Raw genomic sequence first — 22108 nt, 5'->3', positions numbered from 1 at the left:
AAGATGGGTTTTCAGGTTCCGTTTGAAGGATCCGAGGGTGGTGGATAATCGGACATGTTGAGGCATGGCATTCCAGAGGATAGGGGATATTCGGGAGAAATCTTGGAGGCAGTTGTGTGAGGAACAAATAAGTGTGGAGGAGAGTAGGAGGTTTTGGGAGGATCGAAGATTACGTGAGGGAAGATATTGGAAGATTAGTTCAGAGATATAGGGAGGGGAAAGGTTGTGGATGGCTTTGTAGGTCAGTGTTAGTAGTTTGAACCGGATTTGTTGGGGAATTGGGAGCCAATGGATGGATTTGCAGAGGGGGAGACAGGGGAGTAGCGAAGAGAGAGGTGGATTAGTCGGGTAGCAAAATTGAGGACAGACTGGAGTGGTGCAAGAGAGTTAGCAGGGAGGCCACAGAGAGTGTTGCAGTAGTCAAGGTGGGAGATGATGAGGGCATGTACAAGAGTTTTAGTAGATTGAGGACTGAGGAAGGGACGGATTCTGGAAATATTTTTGAGTTGGAGGCGACAGGAGGCGGCAAGAGATTGGACGTGTGGTTTGAAGGACAGGCCAGAGTCGAGAGTTGCTCCGAGGCAGCGGATTTCAGGTGCGGGAGAGAGCATGATACAGTTTACCATAATAGATAGATTGGGTAGGGAAGATACGTGAGATGGAGGAAAGATAATGAGTTCAGTTTTGTCTACGTTGAGTTTTAGGAAGCGAGAGGTGAAAAAGGAGGATATGGCTGATAGACACTCCGGGATTCTGGACAGCAGAGAGGTGACATCTGGGCCAGAGAGGTAGATCTGAGTGTTATCTGCATACAAGTGGTACTGGAAGCAATGGGATTTTATGAGTTGTTCCAGGCCAAGAGTATAGATGGAAAAAAGTAGGGGCCCCAGGACAGAGCCTTGGGGGACTCCAACAGAGAGGGGGCGGGATGAGGAGGTAGTGTGGGAGTGGGAAACGCTGAATGTATGGTCAGAAAGGTATGAGGAAATCCAGGACAGGGCAAGGTCTTTGATGCCAAGGGAAGAAAGAATCTGTAGCAGTAGGCAGCGGTCAACTGTGTCAAAGGCAGAGGACAGGTCGAGAAGGAGGAGGATGGAGAACTGTCTTTTAGCTTTGGCTGTGAGTAAGTCATTAGTAATTTTGGTCAGGGCAGTTTCAGTGGAGTGGTGGGGGCAGAAGACAGATTGCAGGATGTCAAGGAGGGAGTTAGATGAGAGGTGGGAGGAAAGTTGAGCATGGACATGCTGTTCAAAGAGTTTGGAAGCAAACGGGAGCAGTGATAAGGGGCTATAGCTGGGCATAGCAGTTGGGTCAAGGTTTGATTTTTTGAGCATGGGTGTTATGGTGGCATGTTTGAAGGCAGAGGGGAAGTTACCAGAAGTTAGGGATAGGTTGAAGAGATGGGTTAGGGCTGGAAAGATTATGTTAGTGATGTTGGGGAGCAGGTGGGAAGGGATGGGGTCAAGTGCACAGGAGGTGAGGCGTGATTTGGAAAGGAGATGAATAAGCTCTCCTTCAGTGATGTTGGAGAGGGAGGTTATTAGGGAAGGGCAGAGGTCTGGTATGTGGAGTAGTTGGGGTGGTGGAACTGTAAAGGTTTGCCCTGTCTGGTCGATCTTGTTTTTGAAGTAGGTGGCAAAGTCCTCAGCAGAGATGAGGGGAGTTGGAGGTGGCAGTGGTGGGCAGAGGAGACAGTTGAATGTGCTGAACAGTTGTTTTGGGTTGTGGGATAATGAAGATACAAGGTTTGTGAAATAGGTCTGTTTAGCAGAGGTGAGGGCTGATTTAAAGGCAAGTGTAGATTGTTTGAAAGCAGTGAAGTCGTTTGGCAGGCGTGTTTTTTTCCAACGATGCTCCGCGACCCTGGATGCTTGTCGAAGCTTTTGGTGAGGTTGTTGGGCCAGGGTTTCCTATTGGTTTGTCGCACTTTGCCATGCATGAGAGGAGCGACTGACTCTATGGCTGATGTGAGGGTGGCGTTGTAGAAAGCAGTGGCACTGTCCATGTTGTGGAATGAAGATATGGAGGACAGAGGTAGAAGAGAGTCTGAGAGTCTGTGGATGCCTAGGTGTGCGAGGTTTCTGCGAGGATGTGCTAGTGGCTGGACATGGGGGGCAGGTGAGAAGGACAAGGATGGGAAGGTGAGTAGATGGTGGTCAGATAGGGGGAATGGAGAGGTTGTGAGATTAGATAGGGAACAGAGGCGGGTGAAGATGAGGTCTAATGTATGTCCATCTGTGTGGGTGGCTGGGGAGGACCACTGAGTAAGTCCAAAGGATGAGGTAAGTGACAGAAGTTTGGAGGCTGCAGGCTGGTGGGTGTCAATGGGGATGTTGAAGTCCCCCATGATGATGGTGGGATGTCAGCAGAGAAAGTGGAGGAGCCAGGTGCGCATATGCGGGTGCGACTGCAGGTGCACTTGCATCCTTGACCACCCATGTAACTCCTTTTACAACTCACTCAGCTGGTATCTCCTTTACATTACTTTATATCTCCTATATGGCTGTCTTGAGTACTTTATCTTATAAATTACACCCTACTATTCTTTGTGCCTAATCTCAATAACTTGCATTCCACCAGTATATTGATTTTGGACACAATTATTTTTCACCAATTCATCATTTAATTATATATTATATATTAGTTTGTTTGTTATACACGTCATAAACACTATTAATTGCCCTTCTGCCGTTTGCCCTGTAGCAGTGATACAAACCTGTTTGGTAATCTACACACATTTCCCTGGTTTCCACATTCCTCCCTAATCTCCTCTTATTGGCCGCACTCTCCGTTTTAAATCTCTGGTTCTCTATGAACGTCACCCCATGATGAAGGACCCGCTCAGAAACATACATCTTGAGTACTTTATATTATACATTACACACTACTATTCCTTGTGCCTCATCGCAATACTTGCATTCCACCAGTAACCTGAATACATGGACTGATCTATATATGGTACATCTGTTAAAAGAGTACTCCTGTTGTTAACTTACTTTTTGGGTGCAGGTACTTTCTTAGTCTCCTGCATCTCTCCTTCTTCACCATATGCTCCTTCTCCTATTTAGAGACACATTACAATATATATTATTTTCTTTATTTTTTCACAGGTGCTATGTGTCTCATTACTTGAGGGGAGCTCTGGTATACTGCAGGTAGCATCTGCTACATTCCATATAAGATGCCCTAACATTCCTATATACCGTATTGAATATCTGCCTCAATCTACTTACCTGTACCTCTTATTTTTTAATGGTGTATATGAGTTGAGGTGGTATCTATGGCTACTTACTTTACTTACATCACCAGAAGAAGGCAGCAGCCAAAATGTGTGTTGGGGCTGGCACCATCACCAACAAGAGGTAATGTTTGTACTCTATTGACCATCTGTTTTGGATTTTTTTGTACTTTCCTTTTTGAATATCATGACTACAAGATTTTCTTTGTTTTGTAGACATTACCTTGGAAAGTTATTGATAGTATATAATATATTGTGTACATCCTCTATTAGATATATGGTGGGTTTTGGTGCCACTTTATGGTTTTCCACTTTTTAACCTTGTATGTTAATGTTGTTTTTTTCTTAGCCAATAAAATTTGTCCTTTTTAATTATTTTTGGTTCATGTGTACATTTTTCTCTTTCGGATTTCATATTATTTGTACTGAACCCGATACAAGTCCATTTTTTTGTTTTGGCATCTTATCTTCTAATATTGTTGTAATTTGGCTTGTTTTGACATGATGCTATAATTCTTGACTAAAACTTTTTCTCGTTCCTTACTTTACTTACAGCATATCCAATATTACCAGTGTGTGGTCCCTCTGATTGTGTTTTATTTTTATACTTTGATATATATACTACTGTTTTGTATACAAGTGTGAGCACTTTTTTGCTTGTAGTGCCACACTTTACCGTTTATCCAATAATTTTTCTTTTACTTTTCTAAAGTTATGCCTCCGTACCTCTTTAGACCACTTGTTTGGTGTCTCCTCTTCTTTATTTCAGTGTGGATTGAGTAACAATGAGGAGGTGGATGCTGAGGATGAAAAGAGGAACAGGAGTTGATGGCTAGCATAACAGAAGCTAGTAGCTACACAATCATGATCCTGTGTCTCCTACATGGATGGGCTGAGGAGGAGAATGAGGAGGAAGAGAGGGAGGAGGAGGAGAAGAAGATGGATAGTCATCATCATGGTGGAGACAGGGAAGTGTTGGCTGTGTGGAGCTTGGCACATATGGGCGACTTTACCTACTGCTACCTTTTCACATGATCCTCGCATTAAATTCATATTGGCAAAAAAAAGAGTGCTGGTTGGTAACCATGCTAGACCAATGCTACAAGGATAACTTTGCATCGCTTCTTCCTGAGGTGGAGAGGTCTTCTAAAATGGTGCTATACCAGAAGGCCATTGATAGCAAGGGACAAGCTTCCCTACCCAACCAATGAGGAAAGGTCAGGGAGACACACAGCAGAGGCAGAGGTACTCTGTCAAAGGCGTGGGCCAATTTCATGACACCAGCCTAGCACCAAAGGCCTGATGACTGGGTATTTTTGACAAGGAGTGAAAAGCTTTTAAGGATGGTCATACCTGACCGATCAAACCAGTGTACTCACTAATTCCTCTGCAAGTTTCAACTATTGGGTCTCAAAGCTGGACACCTGGCATGAGCTGTCCCTCTATGCCTTGTAGGTTTTGTGTTTTCCTGCCACTTGCGTCTTGTATGAGCAAGTTTTTAGTGCCGCCGAGGGGATCATAACAGACAATCGCTTTTGTCTGTCAACAGAGAATGCACACAGGCTCACTCCTATAAAATTTAATAAAGCCTGGATTAGCCCCCACTTTTCCACACCATCAGATGACAGCAGTGAATAAAGGGTTTGTAATATCCAATATTTTAATGATGTTGCCTTTTCCGTGGTCTATGGATGACTTTAATCATATTTTCTGTCTGACTTTCACTTTCTGCAAAGCCTTTATGACTGTATAAGTACATCAACTACACTTTCAAATTTATTTTTTTTAAATTTTGTTATGGATTCAATTACTCATCCATGCAGTTTATCATGGTTATTGTATCATTATGGTGATAAAACGTAAAAAAATGTAGAAAAATAGTTCAAGATTACAATACTCATCCATAGAGTACTACATGTATTAAGTCACATTTTTGCAGTATATAACAGTATACAAAAGTGACCGCCAGTGGAATGGGGTGAATATTAATTTCTATTAAGTATTGGCACACGTGACAGCCGGTGGCCACATGAAGTCTCCGGCTGACACTGTGCACACTAGAGAACAATGAATACTCATGGCTTTGCGCGCAAACAGTCCCGGCATGCATAGCATTGAGTATTCTGGCAGCTGCCCTTTGACTTGCAAGCAGCACATGACATCCCTGCCATGGATACAAGCAAAAACCAGTTGCTGACATCGGAGCAGGACACATCAAGGGAGCGCCGGGAAGGGCAAGTGTAATTTTTTTTGAATGTTTTCTTATGGGATCATGCATACCAGTATGGGGGGGTATGGGCCAATCATACCAGCACCGGAATGGGGGGCCAATCATACCAGGATAAGGATGGGACCAAGCTTAGCAGGACTGGAATGGGGGTCCAATCATACCAGAATAAGGATGGGACCAAGCATACCAGGACCAGGATGGGAGCCATTCATACCAGGTTAAGGATGGGGCCCTGCATACCAGGATAGGGATAGGGCCATGCATACTAGGACAAGATGAGGACCTTGCATACCAGGATAGGGATGAGGGCGATCATTCCTCTCAGGATAGGGATGAGGGAGACCATTTCTACCAGGATAGAGATAAAAGGGCCATGCTTACCAGGGTAGAGACAAGGGGGCCATGCCTACCAGGTTAGAGATAATGGGCATGCATACCAGGTAGGGATGAGGAGGCATGTATACCAGGATGGGGATGAGGGCCAGACACGCCAGGATAGGGATGACGGAGCCATGCATACAAAGGTAGGGATGAGGGGGGTCATGCATACCAGGATAGGGATGAGGGGGGGTCATGCATACCAGGATAGGGATGAGGGGGCCATGTGTATCAGGATGGGGATGAGGGGACCATATATACCAGGATAAGGGGATATTAAGTACAGAATTTACCACATTTTTTGCTTTAATTTTTTTTCCTAATTTCCTCCTCTAAAACCTAGGTGTGTCTTATGATCCGAAAAATATGGTAAGCCTCACAAAATTTGTTTAAAATTTATCGGTAGCATATTGCTCACTTAAAGGGTATTATATCTTCTTGGGTACATTTCATTGCCATAAAAGCCTAAAAAAAAGTTCCAAATTTATCGGTATCATATTGCTCGCCCATAGGGTATTACATCTTCTTGGGTACATTTAGTTGCTATATAAGGCTCGAAAAGCTTGTTCCAAATGTTAGACTGTCTGCACACATCACAGATTTGGTGTGTTTTTCTTACATTTTTCTGCCGGATTTGTGACAAAGCCTGAAGCAAAACCTGGTGTCAGCAAAATGAATGAGAAACATAAAGTGTCATGCACACGTTAAGTATTTTTGACTTGCAGATTTGGTGCTGAAAATAATCTGCAGCATGTCAATTCGTTGTGTGTTTTTGTCCTGCGCTTTTCACCATTCGCTTCACTCAAAATAATTAAAAACACAGGGCCAAAAAGCACTAAAAATGCTCGTTTTTGCAAATATGTTTTTCCTGCAAAGATATGCAGAAATGGTGCAGACATTTTACTCAATGTGTGCACATAGCCTTATCAGTATTATATTGCTTACCCCAGAGGCGTAGCTAGGGTTTTGGTTCGGGGGGCGAAACTTCTGAGTGGGCCCCTAAGCAGGTAACCTTGATTACAACTCAGTGACGCACCCTAATCGTGGAGGAGAACCTCAGCAGATGACTGCGATGTTACTGAAAATAATCTCTACATAAAGACCAATATTGATATTACCGCCATATGGTCAGTGGGAGATACCAGTCCTACAGAACATATAAGTGATTACAGCAGATTTACAGATAGTGTCTTACCGCCGACGTTCTTTCTGATGGAATCGTTCACTTTTCACGTCTTTTCCACCTGGCCCAGACCGACAATGACAACTCCTCCATCCAGGACTCGTCTGCAGAGAATACAAGAAAGACACATTTCACTTCTCATATTCCAGCCCCATCACCATCTATCCTCAACCCGCGCAAACCCCTCATCCTACTGATACCCCAATGCTGAGCCGCTGCTGCCGTATGTGTCCCTATTACTGCACCTGCTGGGTGGTTCTCTGTGCCCTTTCAATTCTAAAGCAACCCTCTACAATATAGTGATGCCGGGTGCAAGTGCCCTAGAAAACAGTGCCCACATTTTGCCCCCTAGAAAGTAATAAGCCCCGTGTGTGCCCCTTTGACAGTCACAGTTACCCAAGTTCCCCTATAACAATAAGTGCCCACTTTACATTTAATAATGTCCAGAGTCCCACCCATTTATCACTACTGATCACACTGACTGGTACTGAGGGCACAGTGGCTGGCATTATGAGCACAGTGGCTGGTACTGTTGGCACATTGACTGGTGCTGAGGAAAAGAAAGAACAGAGAGAGAGAAAAAAGAAAACAGAGAGAGAAAGAAAGAAAGAACACAGAGAGAAAAAACAAAGAAACAAAGAAAGAAACAACAAACAAAGAGGGGAAAGAAAAAGAGAACAGAGAAAGAGAAAGAAAGAGGGGAAAGAAAGAAACAGAGAGAGAAGGAAAGAACAGAGAGAGAAAGAAAGAACAGAGAGAGAAAGAAAGAGGGGACAGAAAAAAGAACAGAGAGAGAAAAAAGTAAGAGGGAAAAGAAAGAAAGAACAGAGAGTCAGAGAGAAAGAAAGAGGGAAAAGAAAGAACAGAGAAAGAAAGATCGGAAAGAAAGAACAGAAAGAGAAAAAAGAAAACAGAGAGAGAAAGAAAAGAGAGAGAAAAAGTAAGGAAAGAACAGAGAGGGAAAGAAAGAGGGGAAAGAAAGAACAGAGAGAGAAAGATAGAAGCAAAGAAAGAGGGGAAAGAAAGAGAGAACAGAGAAAGAGAAAGAAAGAGGGGAAAGAAAGAAACAAACAAAGAAAGAGGGGAAAGAAAGAAACAAAGAGAGAAAGAGAGAACAGAGAAAGCGAAAAAGAGAAAGAGGGGAAAGAAAGAAAGAACAGAGAGTGAGAGAGAAAGAAAGAGGGGAAAGAAAGAACAGAGAGAGAAAGAAAGAAAGAAGGAAAGAAAGCAGAGAGAAAAAAGAAAACAGGGAGAAAGAAAGGAGAGAGAAAGTAAGGAAAGAACAGAGAGGGAAAGAAAGAACACAGAGAGAAATATAGAAGCAAAGAAAGAAAGAGGGGAAAGAAAGAGAGAACAGAGAAAGAGAAAGAAAGAGGGGAAAGAAAGAACAGAGAGAAAGAAAGAAGAATGAAACAGAGAGAAAGAAAGTAAAGAATGAAAGAAAGAACAGAGAGAAAGAAAGAGAGGACAGAAAAAAGAACAGAGAGAGAGAAAAAAAGAAAGAGGGGAAAGAAAGAACAGAGAGAAAGAAAGAAAGAGAAAGAAAGAAAGAGGGGAAAGAAAGAAAGAAACAGAGAGATAGAAAATAACAGAGAGAAAGAGGGGACAGAAAAAAGAACAGAGAGATAGAAAAAAGAAAGAGGGGAAAGAAAGAACAGAGAAGGAATGAGAAAGAAAAAGGGGAAAGAAATAAAGAACAGAGAGAGAGAAAGAAAGAAAGAGGGGAAAGAAAGAACAGAGAGAGAAAGAAAGAAGAGAGAGAAAGAAAGAACAGAGAAATAGAAAGAACAGAGAGAAAGAAAGAACAGAGAGAGAAAGAACGGGGAAAGAAAGAGAACAGAGAAAGAGAGAAAGAAAGAACAGAGAGTGAAAGAAAGAAAGAACAGAGTGAAAGAAACAACAGAGAGAAAGGAAGATTCTATAAAGATACTATAGCAGCCCGGCTCCCATTGTAATGCCCTCCCGAGCCTCCCGGTGCAGGACATATCATGATCCGCTCACATGGCTGGCATCTCCGATTCCAAGGTGATCCCGCTGTCCTCGCTGTCGGAGGAGGAGGACACGATGATGGATCTGAAGCATTCCCTGAAGTGCCTCCATGGTTCCGTCACAATCTCCTCCTGAAATTACCTAATTTCCGGTCAGTTTCTACCACATCACTTCCGGTGGAACGTCATGTGCGAATTTTAAAGGGCTCTGCCGTGTACTCCTGTGTCTGCGGGAAAAGTAACCTCCCGGCCGGGCAGTGGGGCAGACTCAAAATCAGAACTGTCCCACTAGATCCGGGACGGTTGGGAGGTATGAATGTTCCCCACCATACACTTTGCACACGCATGGCTCCACACACCTCATACACACACGGTTCCACTTTGTATGCCTCGTACACACACATTGCTCCACTCCATAAACCTCGTACACATACGGCTCAGCTCTGTACACCTTGTGCACACGCGGCTCCGCTCCATACACCATGTACACACACACATCTCCACTCACTTCGCCACGCTCTTTACACACGCGGCTCCACTCCGTATACCCCGTACACACACGGCTCTGTTCCACACCGTACACACACGGTTCAGCTCCATACAATTCGTACACACAGGGCTCAGTTTCGTACACCCCGCACACACACGGCTCCGCTCCGTATAACCCAAACACTCACGGCTCTGCTCCATACACCCTGTACACACGCAGCTCCACTCCGCACACCCTGTACACACATGGCTCTGCTCCATACACACGCGGCTCCACTCTGTACACCCTGTAAACACACGTCTCTGCTCAGCTCTGTAAACACGGCTCAGCTCCATACACTTTATACACAGTGCTCCGTTCCATACACCTCGTACACACACAGCTCTGCTCCGTACACCTCGTACACACACGGCTCCGCTCCGTACACCTCGTACACACGCGGCTCTGCTCCATACACATCTCCACTCTGTACACCTCGTACACACACACGGCTCCGCTCCGTACACATCTCCGCTCTGTACACCTCGTACACACACGGCTTCGCTCCGTACATCTCGTACACACGTGGCTCCGCTCCATACACATCTCCACTCCGTACACCTCGTACACACACATGACTTCGCTCCATACACATCTCCGCTCTATACACCTCGTACACACACGGCGTAGCTCTGTACACCTCGTACACATCTGGCTCTGCTCCGTACACCTCGTACACATCCGGCTCTGCTCCGTACACCTCGTACACACGGTTCTACTCTGTACACCCAATACACACGCGGCTCCACTCCGTACACCCCATAAACATGCGGCTCCGCTCCATACACCTTTTACACATCTCTGCTCCGCATACCTCGTACACACACGGCTCCACTCCATACAACTCGTACACACATGGCTCCGCTCCGTACACCTCGTACACATCCGGCTCCACTCCATACACCTCGTACACACACGGCTCCACTCCGTACACATCCACCCTGTAAACCCCTCCTGACCCCAAACATAAACTTCCCTCATCCAGTACCATAACAGCCAGCACAGCAGAGTCCTGCAGTCACGGAGGCCCCTGATCATGTGACCCCTGACTCCTCCCCTCCTGTGACCTGTTCACAGGTCCTGTGCACACAGAACAGTCTAGCGACCTCACTGCAGGCTGTAAAGGTCTGCTGTGGCCGGATCTCTGAGTGAGAGCGAGGATGGGTTCAGTGCATGGGGGCTTATCTCCCTGCAGTGCAGGAAAGTAAAATCCCAAGCGGGACAGCAGGTGGGTTGGTCCAAATTGGGACTATCCCATGTAGCTCCAGGTGGGCCCCCTCAGAGCATGGGGCCACTGCCCCTCTGCCCCCTGGTAGCTACGCTACTGGCTCACCCATAGACTATACCGTGGTCTGGAGTCAGTGCCACAATCAGGGCATTACTGCCCTGACTGGCATCTGGGGTCCGGTTGGCAGAGGGCCCCGTCTCTTCTAGTCCCCGGGCCCCAGTAGCAGGCTTCTATTTCCATGTGGGTCAGCACGGCAATAGATAAAAGGAAATGTTCCCCATCACGCCCCTTACTCTGCCGTGTCACGTGACCATCTACATTATGAAGGTCCTGTCAGATTTGCAAATGCCGCCGGACCATATCGCAGATACTCACACCCGTGCACGTGCATCACCGGAGAAGGGGTTCATGCCAGTAACTAAACCCTGCGTCCGAGATGCAGGGTTCAGTTACACTCTATTGCCATGCGGGCCCATGCCCACATGGCAATAGTTAAAGCCACCAGCCTATAGGAGGCTGGCAGCTGATGTCAGTGCGCACGTTGCCGGAGTCTGACGTCATCGTCATTCACCGGCAAGTTTGCGCTTTCAAGTTGGGGTGAAGATCACTCGCCGCTTGAGCGCAGCAAACTGGCAGGATGGAGACAAGGGAGCATGATTGGAGACACAGGGGGCAGGATTAGAGACACAGGGGGCAGAATGGAGATGCAGGGGGCAGGATTGGAGACACAAGGGGCAGGAATGGAGACACAGGGTGCAGGATTGGAGACACAGGGGGAAGAAAGGAGACACAGGGGGTAAGATTATAGACACAGGGGCAGAATGGAGACACAGGGGGCATGATTGGAGACCCAGGGGACAGAATGGAGACACAGTGGCATGATTGGAGACATAGGTGGCATGATTGGAGACACAGGGAGCATGATTGGAGACACAGGGGGCATGATTGGAGATACAGGGGGCAGAATGGAGACACAGGGGGTATGAGTGGAGATACAGGGAGCATGATTGGAGACACAGGGGGCAGAATGTTAGACACAGGGGTCAGAATGTGAGACACAGGGGGCATGATGGTAGACACAGGGGGCATGATTGGAGACACAGGGGGCATGATTGGAGACAGGGGGCAGAATGGAGACACGGGGCAGAGTGAGAGATATGGGGGCAGGATTGGAGACATGGTGGCAGGATGAAAGATATGGGGGCAGGATTGGAGACAGGGGGCAGGATAGGAGACACAGGGGGCAGGATGGGAGACATGGTGGCAGGATGAAAGATATGGGGGCTGGATTGGAGATTCAGGGGGCAGGATTGGAGACACAGGGGGCATGGTTGGAGACACAGGGAGCATGATTGGAGACATGGTGTGGGATGAGACATATGGGTCAGGAAGAAGACAGATTGGGCAGGATGGAAACAGATCGGTCAAGATGGAGACAGATGGGGCAGGATGGAGACAGATGGTGCAGGTTCATGGGGCAGGATCATGGGACAGATGGAGCAGGATAATGGGACAGTTGTGGCAGGATCATGGGACAGATGGGGCATAATGGGGAGATCATATGGGGCAGAATGGATACTCATGAGGGCAGGATGGGAGAACATATAGCTGGAGCCAAGAATGAGACACACGATGGCCAGGATGGGGGATATGATTACCATAGGGGCTAATTAAGGGATATTATTACTGCAGTCATGTATTTACTTTATTTTTTGAGTATAAACTGTTTTAAATGGGGAGGCGATCTTGTTACTGTGCAGAGTGATGCTATCTTGCCTTTTTTCTTCATTTGGTGTAGTGTAGAGGTTGGGAAAAAAATAAGTAATGTGTTCTTCAAGCGGTGCTCTAGATAACTGTTATTTCCTGCAGAGATGAGCCCTGGCTGGAAGAAGTGACGTTGATCTGTGCTGGATGAAGATGAAAGACTTCACCTAGAGTCATCACTGGTGAGTCAGTGTGTTACCTATGCACTGATACTATACACTGTATTCTATATACAGCGGTCCTGTGTATAATGTCACCAGTGATCACTGTATTACCTATACACTGACACTGCATACTAAGTACAGATCTACTGTGTATAATGGCACATATGGTGATATTAATATTGTGTTTTTTATTATTGATCAGTAGTACTCAGTCACAAAGTGGTGATAATATGTTGTCCGGCCATTGTGTGGTAGTATTTATTCCTTGTACAGTGGGGAAAAAAAGTATTTAGTCAGTCAGCAATAGTGCAAGTTCCACCACTTAAAAAGATGAGAGGCGTCTGTAATTTACATCATAGGTAGACCTCAACTATGGGAGACAAACTGAGAAAAAAAAATCCAGAAAATCACATTGTCTGTTTTTTTTTTCATTTTATTTGCATATTATGGTGGAAAATAAGTATTTGGTCAGAAACAAGCAATCAAGATTTCTGGCTCTCACAGACCTGTAACTTCTCCTTTAAGAGTCTCCTCTTTCCTCCACTCATTACCTGTAGTAATGGCACCTATTTAAACTTGTTATCAGTATAAAAAGACACCTGTGCACACCCTCAAACAGTCTGACTCCAAACTCCACTATGGTGAAGACCAAAGAGCTGTCAAAGGACACCAGAAACAAAATTGTAGCCCTGCACCAGGCTGGGAAGACTGAATCTGCAATAGCCAACCAGCTTGGAGTGAAGAAATCAACTGTGGGAGCAATAATTAGAAAATGGAAGACATACAAGACCACTGATAATCTCCCTCGATCTGGTGCTCCACGCAAAATCCCACCCCGTGGGGTCAGAATGATCACAAGAACGGTGAGCAAAAATCCCAGAACCACGCGGGGGGACCTAGTGAATGAACTGCAGAGAGCTGGGACCAATGTAACAAGGCCTACCATAAGTAACACACTACGCCACCATGGACTCAGATCCTGCAGTGCCAGACGTGTCCCACTGCTTAAGCCTGTACATGTCTGGGCCCATCTGAAGTTTGCTAGAGAGCATTTGGGTGATCCAGAGGAGTTTTGGGAGAATGTCCTATGGTCTGATGAAACCAAACTGGAACTGTTTGGTAGAAACACAACTTGTCGTGTTTGGAGGAAAAAGAATACTGAGTTGCATCCATCAAACACCATACCTACTGTAAAGCATGGTGGTGGAAACATCATGCTTTGGGGCTGTTTCTCTGCAAAGGGGCCAGGACGACTGATCCGGGTACATGAAAGAATGAATGGGGCCATGTATCGTGAGATTTTGAGTGCAAACCTCCTTCCATCAGCAAGGGCATTGAAGATGAAACGTGGCTGGGTCTTTCAACATGACAATGATCCAAAGCACACTGCCAGGGCAACTAAGGAGTGGCTTCGTAAGAAGCATTTCAAGGTCCTGGAGTGGCCTAGCCAGTCTCCAGATCTCAACCCTATAGAAAACCTTTGGAGGGAGTTGAAAGTCCGTGTTGCCAAGCGAAAAGCCAAAAACATCACTGCTCTAGAGGAGATCTGCATGGAGGAATGGGCCAACATACCAACAACAGTGTGTGGCAACCTTGTGAAGACTTACAGAAAACGTTTGACCTCTGTCATTGCCAACAAAGGATATATCACAAAGTATTGAGATGAAATTTTGTTTCTGACCAAATACTTATTTTCCACCATAATATGCAAATAAAATGAAAAAAAAACAGACAATGTGATTTTCTGGATTTTTTTTTCTCAGTTTGTCTCCCATAGTTGAGGTCTACCTATGATGTAAATTACAGACGCCTCTCATCTTTTTAAGTGGTGGAACTTGCACTATTGCTGACTGACTAAATACTTTTTTTCCCCACTGTATGTGGTATAATTGGTCACCATGTTGGGATAATATGTTGTCTGGTCATGATGTTGGGGTATTTGTCCCTTGTATGTGGTATTATTCGGTCACTGTGGTTTTAATATGTGGACTGGACATGGTGTGGCGGTATTTGTTCTTTGTATGTGGTATCATAGGTCACTATGTGGTGATATTATGGTGTTTGGTCATGGTGGCATTTGTCCCTTGTGTGTAATATTATTGGTCATTTTAAAAATTTAAAAATATACCTTAATTGTATTGCATATTTTAACAAATGTTTAATAGGTTTGGGTAAAAAACCTGAAACATAGAAAAGCACAGTAAAACAAATGTATAAAAATACTCTGTTGTAAAGAAGTAACAGTAAACTGCAAATGCTAGTAAAAAGATGATAAAAAAGGGTATTTGGTTGATACATTTTTTGCAAAAAATGTATACTAAGCCACTCTTCCAAACGTCAAGGTAACCCATATCAGAGCAGTCCCTAACTGATGTATTTAAAAACCTGGTCATGTGTATAGTACCTATATGAGCAGGATTCAGACAGGTAATGTCCAATGTGGACACGCTGCAGAGGACAGCCTTTATGTGCATGGCCCACAAGGGAAGGGTGGAAAACCTCTCTAATCTTGCAAAAACAAGAAACGTCAGCGGTAGTCAGTGAGGCGGCGCGGAGTTCCCGGCTGACCTGAGGTGAACTGATGAGCATGAGAAAAAGTTCAGAAACTTTCCCACGCTTATTAGTTCATCTCCGGTCAGCCGGAGAGGCTGCGCAGAGAGGAATTCATTCATTCTGCAGTGGTTTACAACGGGGCCAGTCGCATTAGCACTGGTTCCCGTTGTAAACTAGTTAACCCCTTGTGATGGATTGCAGAAGGGGACCTGACTGAACGGCGGAGAGCTATGTATATTGTTGGCTTTTTATTTTTTGTTTTTTTACAGGATTCTTTTGGATTAGCAGATTAATAAATGTGGTCAAAAACTTTGTGTGATTATTTCATTAAAAGAATTTTTAATTAATGTATGTCTGTCTTTTTTAACCCTTTACTATTCTAGGGTTAATAATGAATAGGTGTCTTAATGACACCTATACATTATTAACCTGGCTTAATGTCACCTTTCAATAGCAAGGTGACATTAACCCATTATTATTAACTCATTAGCCACCGCTAAAGGCAATGGGAGTAGAGAGGCTAAGTGCCCGAAAAGGCGCATCTTATAGATTCGCCTCTTCTGGGGTGGCTGGGGGCATATTTTCTTAGCGGGGGGGCAAAAACAATGGTCCCTCCTCTCAAGGCTATTAATATCTGCCCTCACTCACTGGTTTCCCTCTCGGGCAGAGAAATTACCGTGGGAGCCCACGCAATTTTTTTCAAGTAATTAACCCCTTAATTTAACACCTACATGTCCAAAATTTTACACACATACACTAATCTAATTATTAGTCAAAGACATAAAAAAACTAAATGAAATGAAATGGTTTACTGTATGTAAAACGTGTCATTTCATGTACGATTTTGTATTGATTTTACAGAAGCTGGCAATTGATTTAGCAGTTATTATGCTATGTAGAACTCTATGAAATATATATATATATATGTGTGTGTGTAGGTGTCTCAATTACATATATATATATTCTATGTGACTATACTTATTCTTTTTTAAACATGTCAGATGTCAGTGTGATTTTACTGTATCGCAAAATGAATTACCGGCTTTTGTTAATGGTCACCGGTGCGTATTTCTCGCAAGGCACATTTGTGGTCCATGTGTAATCCGATTTTTTTTCGCACTTATTGACTTGCGTTGGCGAGTCAGGGCCGAGAATCGGTGACAATCACAGCATGCTGCGATTTTCTCAGCCCGATTAAAACAGACGAGAAAAAATCGGATGATGGGAGCTGCCCCATAGATTAACATTGCGATGAGTGCAATGCAATTTTTTATCGCATAGCACTCGTCCGTTTTTCTCACTAGTGTGACTCCGGCCTAACTCTCATAGGTGTGGTCGACCTATGATGTCAATTACAGGCCTCTCTCATCTTTTTAAGTGGGAGAACTTGCACAATTGGTGGCTGACTAAATACTTTTTCCCCACTGTATATATCTTATATGAACAACTACAGTGCTGTGCAAATTAATTGGGACAAAGCATTTTTTTAAGTAAAATCGTAAGTTAGTTACCAGTCAGTGATTCAAACCAGTTTTGACTGCTTTGAACAGGCTTTGTCCCAATTAATTTGCACAGCACTGTAATATAGTTACCGTAATTTATGGATTATAAGATGCACTTTTTTCCCCCAAACTTGGGGGGGAAATGGGTGTGTGTCTTACAATGCGTATATACCTTACCGGTACCGTTGCTGCAGATTGGGATGAGGGGGTGTCCGGCGGTACTGCTGGGGTGTCCGGCGGTGCTGCTAGGGTCTCCTGTGTTGCCGGGTGCTCTGCTGACATTTTGTGCAAGGCCAGAGCCCCCGCAGTTCCGTAGTTTCCTGTGCGGTGGACTCAGCCATGAAATCTCATCTCCCAAGATCTTAATGCTGAGATCTCCATCTGCGCATGTGACGCCCCTTGGCAGGCATTTTCTTGGAGTCCACCACACAGGAAACCACGGAACTGCGAGGCTTCGGGGTCTCTGGTTTTTGAGAAAATGTCAGCAGAGCCCCTAACACAACCGGAGACCTCAGCATCACCGCCGGAGACTCCAGCAGCACCGCCGGGCACCCCAGCAGCACCGCCAGGTACCCCCGCAGCACTGGACACCCACAGCCTGCAGCCTGCACCATCACACCACTCCTGCCTCCTCCAGCAAGACCCTGGGACCCCACTTCACTGCAGCCAGCTCACCCGGTAAGCAATAAGACGCATGGATTATAATAAACACCACTCCTGATCCCATTGATGAGGAGGATGTCTTTGAGGTAGAAAATATTTTGGCCACAAAAAGGGTAAAAGGAAAAGTTTTTTTTGGTGGATTGGAAGGGCTTTGGGCTTGAGGAGAGGTCATGGGAACCCAAAGAAAATATCCAGGCTCATCTACTAGAGAGATTTTTTGCGGGCTTGGGAAAGAGGGGGCATAAAGGGGGGTACTGTAGAACCTCTGTCCCGTTCCTGGTCCGCTCCACAGCCATCACCTGTTGCCTAGGGGCTGCCGCTTCATTGTGGTGCCTGGCGGCGACGCCAGTCTCCTGGGGTTCCCGTCCCATGTCCTATGCTGCCTGCTCCTGCTGCTGCTTCCTGGAATCTGTGTGTGCCCCGCAGGTCTCCGGGCATGCCATTAAGGCCCTGCGCTCGCGCACTCCCTGTCTATTAAAGAGACAGCATGCCATCTCCAAAATAGGTCTCAGCCAAAGGCTGTGTCTTGTACTATTTCAGGCACCTCTGCCCTTAGGGAGATGCCTCAGCAACAAATGTTTCCTGTTGTTATTTCCAGGTTCCCTGCACCTTTTTGCCAGTACTTCGCTATTTTCCTGCTAATTCCAATTTGTCCACCCAGTGTGCCTGCCATGTTTTTCTACATCTAATTGGACGACACCTGAACCTTTTGCGCATGTTCCTACCAGCTGCTGCCTGCCACCCAACTCAGCCACTTGCTACCTGCCAAGTACTCCGCTACCTGCCACTCCAGCCAGTCGGCCTGTCCCGCTGGGTCAGCTTCAACCTGTCCAGTGCTAATTGGAGTTAGCACCGTGCATCCCTCGGGCATTCCCATTTGATCCTGTTCGAGGGGGTCTTACTATGGGTGTCTGGGGCTAGCTTAGTTACGCCCCCTTCAGAGCCCCCTGGACAGTGGTCTCGTGGTTCCACGAAAAATGCAATAAACAAATGTACACTTTAACATCTGTGCTTCCGTTCCCATTCGTTACAATTTATCTATTATTTTTATCCATTTAGTCTCTTTTTTACTACTGCTTCTTGCATTACAATTTTATTTTCTTATTTTCATTTTTTTCTTTTGATAATATTATTTTAATTCTGAGTATTTTTTTTCACTCTTAATTCCATTATTTGAGCAAATCCTTTTAGTATTTTTTCCTTATTCCTTTCTTTTTTTTATCCATTTCCTTTTTCATTCATTTACTAATTTCTACTCTCTCAGAGAACATACATCTTTCATTGTCCTTTTTCCTTCTTCTTATTAATCTTCTCTTTTCAGTAGTTCTCTACTTCAATGACACTTGCATTCAGCAGGTTTCATGTATCCTATTGCGCACCACTGATTCTCAGTGCAGTGCTCTGGCTGGCTTGTGTCCAGTTTCCATGGTCTTGTGTCCCTCTTACGCTGTCCTCTCCTCCCCTCCCTTTGAGGTGTCTGGGATGGGCGAAGCTTATGAAATTGGATGCCGCTGCCCTGGTTTTATTATTATTTTATATTACCTTTACCCAGTTGGGTTTACGTTATTGATCTTTTTTGATAGTATTACTACTTTAGTGAAATAGGAATTATAGATTACAAAACAAACTGCAGATTTTCTATAGACACTGTGCAGGATCGTGCAATATGAATTCGTACCATAAGATGGCACCAAAGATAGCCAACTTAAAAAATAAATAAATAAAAAATGCCATAATATTACTTCATTCACACCAGAATCATAGTTCTGTTATGAAAGATGTCTGGACAGAATGAACTGTAGTGCTATTGTTCGCATTACTAAAGGGATATTTTGAGAGCTGGCACTGCAGATGCAAGGTTATTTTTATTTCTGTTGGATACTTCCTAGAATGATAGGACCCATGGAGAACATACAGTGCTGTGCAAATTAATTGGGACAAAGCATTTTTTTTTAAGTAAAATCGTAAGTTGGTTACCAGTCAGTGATTCAAACCAGTTTTAGCTGCTTTAAACAGGCACTCACACCTGTTCAAAGCAGTTAAAACTGGTTTGAATCACTGACTGGTTACCAACTTACGATTTTACTTAAAGAAATGCTTTGTCCCAATTAATTTGCACAGCACTGTAAAAAAAAACAGTTACTCTAGTTTGAAATCGTTAATTGTCTTTGATATCTAAAACAGAAAACATACTTTAATGATCATGTACAACATTAAGCACAATGGTAGCATCAAACATAATTCAACAGCCCTCTGCAGTTAGTGAATGCATCAATTTCACTATTAATATAAATTTTAAAATATTGTGAGGTACTTAGTGTATATTTTGATCAAAAATGTATAAACCATGTACAAATCATTTCAAATGGGACTGATTGTACGAACTCACCTCTCAATGTACCTAGACTTCGGCTGAACTGGGAAAGAATAGGATCCAGCTATACTTTGCTCTAATTAGAAACAGTCTGGGAAAGACAAGTGGATAGGGTTTTTGCAGGGGCTGATTAAGAACAGCCAGGGCCCTAGGCAGTTTAGAGGGCATAAGGCACCCCCAGCACCTGGATGTATCACGTGACATGTCACATAATTCACTTGTGAGATCATATGATAGGTCACGTGATTAACACACAGGTGCTTTGGTACACACCTGCAGTTGCAATACAACAGAGACTCTATTACCAGCTCTGATCAGAAGCAACGAGCCGACAACAGAGTGCACTGTCATTTTGTAGGCAGAAGTACTGGGCCTGGGGTACCTGCTTTGTGCCGGGTCCGGAGCTGTCGGGGCAGTCTTCTCTGTTGTCCGGGCGAAAGTTTAGACCAACCTTTGCACTTGGCCTCAGGGGGCATGGCTCAGCTAGGGAAGCAGGAGCAGCGCACATGTGAACAGGCGGTTCTGGTGGGAAGATGTAGCATGTGGCTGGAAACAGGGAGAGCTCCTGCTCTGGAGCTTGGTAGCAACGCAGGTCCGCGCCCAGCCATATCGATTACCCCCCATAATGACTCTGAGCAGAACCTCGCCATGTGCACGGCAGCTACCAGCCAGCCAGGTGACAAACGCTTGGTAACAGTCAATGGTGCACACGTGCCGCCTAAGAGACACTGGAAGCGTGACAGGGGACAGCTTCCTGAACCCCCAGTGTATATCTGCCGGGCCACGTGAGGCTCTGGCAGTGCTTTGAACTGAGCCCTACTCTCTGCACTGAACCTTGGATCAGGAAACCCGCCAAAGGCATCAGAGACTGAACGCTGCTGTCTGAACTCAGCTCATCGACGTCTGCAGGACTACACCTTGTACTCTTCGCGCTGACCATTGTTGGCGCCATTGTCTACCTCCAAAAGTCTGTATCACGTAAGGTTTTTAAGAAACAACATTTACATCGATGTCAGTAGTGTCAGGGTCCTGTCAGCACCGGCGTGCAGCCTCCGCAGAGCAGGGACTCGCCCGCATTGTAGGGGAGCCCGGAGTCAGGTACGGCCGGGAAACAGGACCTGGGGATGCTGAAGTTTAGCAAGCAGTGAAGAACCTATGGTCATGTGACTGCAAGGGGAGGGGCTTAGCATCCTGCTGCCAGAGATCGGCAGGACACAACTACAGGTATGCTCAAAGTCAGGCAAACGGGGGTCATACACAGAGATAGCAGTAAAGTACCAGGGATGAGACAGAACGGATAGTCAGGGCCAAGCAGAGGTCAAAACCAAACAGACATAGAAGGTACCAAGCAGAATCCAACAAGCAGTATCCAGAGAACAAACCGAGTTAAAACCAAGGTATCAGGCAACCAGAACACAGCACAAACACACTCAGGGGTCAACACACTCTGCCAAGGGCGAAAGTATAACTGACAGGGATTGGAGCTTCCTGAGGCTACAAGAAGCCTTCCCAGAACCAAGGAGAGGCCACAATAATAAGCCCCAGGTGTGCAGGTAAGAGTCTGCACTGAGATCATAACATTAACCCCAGAAGTGCAGGTCCACCAGCACTGGTTCCAGACATTAACCCACTGGGATCATGACAAGTAACAAAAGCAATTGTTCAAAACTGTTTTGCAGATTATCTTCATTTATAATCCGTGTCAGATGCTTCTCGAATAAGATTCCAGCAATAGTCAGCCAGCATTGACGTACTCCACTTTCCCTGGTACCTTTTCTCCATCAGCACAATGTCTTGGTGAAATCTTTCACCATGTTCATCTCTAACGGCACCAAGACTGGTAGGAAAAAAGTCCAAGTGAGAATGTCGAAAATGCATTTTTAGTAACATGTTGCATTTCATCAAATGATATGCTGTGAGCATGTTGTCCAAGAGTTGTTCAAAGTTGGGTGTCCTGCTGTTGCCAAGGAAGTTGAAGGTCACATCTTTAAGGGCTCTCCAAGCCACTTATTCAGCACCTTGCAAAAGACCATCAAAGCTACTGTCATTCATTTTATCTCTGATCTGTGGTCCAATAAAAATACCTTCTTTAATCTTTTGCATCACTTATTCTTGGAAATTTCTGTCGCAAGTAAGAAAAGGCTTCCGATTCTTTGTTCATTGCTTTGACAAAATTCTTCATAAGCCCAAGTTTAATATGCAAAGGAGGGAGAAATATCTTTGCTGGGTCAACAAGAGGATTATGTTTAACATTCTTCTGTCCAGGAACCAGGTTTTCGCGGAGTGGCCAGTCCTTTCTGAAATAGTGCATTTC

Source organism: Dendrobates tinctorius, unplaced genomic scaffold, assembly GCF_039654945.1.
Source record: "Dendrobates tinctorius isolate UK_male_01 unplaced genomic scaffold, ASM3965494v1 ptg000250l, whole genome shotgun sequence".
NCBI classification, from domain to species: Eukaryota; Metazoa; Chordata; class Amphibia; order Anura; family Dendrobatidae; genus Dendrobates; species Dendrobates tinctorius.
This window is presented reverse-complemented; position numbering follows the sequence as displayed.